Source organism: Vicugna pacos, chromosome 32, assembly GCF_048564905.1.
Source record: "Vicugna pacos chromosome 32, VicPac4, whole genome shotgun sequence".
NCBI classification, from domain to species: Eukaryota; Metazoa; Chordata; class Mammalia; order Artiodactyla; family Camelidae; genus Vicugna; species Vicugna pacos.
Window position 1 is genome coordinate 9,222,332 of NC_133018.1, and position 3,050 is coordinate 9,225,381.

The window sequence follows — 3,050 nt, forward strand, 5'->3', positions numbered from 1 at the left end:
ATTAAATACTGGTACAAAGCATGACCTCACAATTCATAATATAATAAAAATGATGATAATTGCTATATCTTATTGAGCACTTAAACGTGTCTGGCACTGTGCAATAAACTTCTTACATTTCTCACTGAATTCACCGAACAACTTCATGATGTAGGTTCCTCTCATTACCTGCATTTTATAGTAAAGGCTCAGAGAAGTTAGATAGCTTAATCAAAGACCTGTAGCTAGATCATAAGAGAGGCTGGACTCAAACCAAAGCACTCTTAATCAACCAATACAGAGAAATCCTTCTTAGTATTGTGTTGGGTGCTGGGCAAAGGATGCTCCTAAGTGCTACGATGGTTAACTTTATGGGTCAACTTGAGTGGACCACAGAGCGCCCAGATACTTGGTGAGATATTATTCTGGGTGTGTGTGTGAGGCTGCTTCCAGGTCAGATTAATATCTGAGTAAAGCAGGTTGTGGCCGGGCTTCATCTAATTAATGGGGACCTGAATAGAACAAAGGAGGCTGAGTAGAGGGAACCCTTCCGGGCTGACTACCTGAGCTGGGACATCTGTCTTTTATCGACTTCAGACTCAAACTGAAATCTTAGCCCCTCTTGGGTCTCAGGCCTTCGGACTTGGACTGGAGTTAACCACTAGCCCTCTGGGGTCTCCAGCTTGCAGACTACAGATCTGGGGATTGCTCAACCTCCATTGTCCCATGAGTCAATTCCTTATAAGAAAGACAGACAGACAGACAGAAAGAAGGAAAGCCTGTTGGTTCTGTTTCTCTACAGAACCCCTACTATTAGTTGCCACCTCACTATCCATCCATTCCCCTCTCCCTCTTCCTAATGAAACTGAATTCGTCCAGGCATCCACCCTCCTCCCTTTGGCCACATGCCTTGGAGGAGGTGCCCCCTTTCCATCCTGGGTAGGTTCTGATTGGTCTAAGCCAATCATGGCGGGCCTATTCCCTTTGCCAGTGATTGGTTTAGATGTGAGCATGTGACCCAGTTCTGACCAATAAGACATGAGGGAAGTCCACTAGGTGCTTTCTGGGAAAGGTATTATTCTTGGAGAGAAACCCAGGGAACTACATAGCCCGCTTCTCCTGGGAATTGGCACTTTGTGTGCTCCTGTCATTCATCTAACAACCTGAAGGCATGGTCAACGCAACAAGGTGAGCAGAGCCAGGAGAATCAGATAGAAATGGGGCCAGAGTGAGCCATCTCCGGAGCTCATGTTATTTTGGAAAACACATTTCCTCATTGTGAAGTCACTGACATAGAGTTTTCTCTTACTTGCAGTTGAAAACATCTTGGTGATACAATTATTCTGTGTAATACATTCATCTGTTTCCATGAACATGAATAGAAAAGGAACCGACCCACTTTTTCACTTGAAAACGGAACATCTCTCTATGTGAATAAATACAGATCTAGATCATTCCAGACACATGGAAGAGCAGGTGGAAAGCCCTGGGGTGGGAATGAGCATGCCTAGGCAAAGAAGAGAAAGGATGCAGTGGAGAGTGGAACACAGTGAGTGTTTAAGGCTCCTCCTGTCCATAACTTCCTAGAAACCCAGGAGAGTTGTGACTTCTCTCTTACCTTCTATTCCCACCTTCTATCCATCAGCAAGTCTTTTTAATTTACTGTGGTAATAGCCACATAACACTCGCCATTCTAACCATTTTAAAGTGGACAATTCAGTGACATTTAGTAAGTTCACAATGTCTTGAAACCCTCACCACTGTCTGGTTTCAGAACACTTCTCCTCAAAAGGAAACCTTGTATCCATTAAGCACTCGCTCCCCGTTTCCCACTTCCGCCACCTTTGGGCCATCAGTAATCTGCTTTCTGTCCCTGTGAGTTTGCCTGTTCTGGAGATTTCACAAAAATGGACCGATACAACATGTTGCCTTTGTGTCCAGCTTCTGTGACATGCCATTATATTTTTGAGATTCATGCATGCTGTAGCATGTATCAGTACTTCATTCCTTTTTATGGCTTAATAATATTTCATTGTATGGACATACCACTTTTGTTTATCCATTTACTAGTTGATGGATGTTTGGATTGTTCCCACCTTTTGGCTGTTGTGAATGGTGCTGCTATAAATAGTGCTGTACACTTTGGTGTACAAGTTTTTGTGTGGACAGATATTTTTATTTAACTTGGGCATCCATCCAGGGGAGTAATTGCTGGGTGCTATAGACTGAGTGTTTATGTTTCCCCAGACTTGTATATTGACACGTGATCCACAATGTGACAGTATTTGGAGATGAAGCTTTTGGGAAGTGATTAAGTCAGGAGGATGGCGTCCTCATGAATGGGATTAGTGCTCTTTTAAAGAAACCCTGGAGAACTCTCTTGCCCCTTCCACCATATGAAGACACAGCCAGAAGGTAGCCATCTGTGAATCATGATGTGGGCTCTCGCCAGACACTGAATCTGCCATCGCCTTGATCTTGGACTTTCTAGCCTTCCGAACTGTGAGAAACAAATTTCTGTTGCTGACACAACACTGTAAACTAAGCATACTTCAATGTAAAAAGATTTTAAAAAATTAATAAAAATAAATAAATTTTTGTTGTTTATAAGCCACTCAGGCGATAGTATTTCATTCTAACAGTCGAAACTAAGACATGGTCATATGGTCATACGGTCATCCTCTGTTTAACATTTTGAGGAACCTCCCCTATTCTTTTCCATAGTGTCTGCACCATTTTGCGTTCCTGCCACTAATGTAAGAGGCTATCAATTTTCCCACATCCTTGCCAAAACCTATTTTCCTTTCTTAAGATTACAGTCATCCTAGTGGGTGTGAAGTGGTATCTCATTGTGATTTTGAATTGCATTTCCCTGATGACTAATGATGTTGAACATCTTTTCGTACGCTTGTGAGCCACTTGTGTAACTCCTTTGGAGAAGTTCTATTCCAGGCTTTTGCTCATTTTAAAACTGAATTATTTGTCTTCTTATTGGTGAGTTATACAAATGATGTATTTTGGATAGCAGACTCTGATGACATATACAGTCTGCAAATGTCTTCTCCCATTCT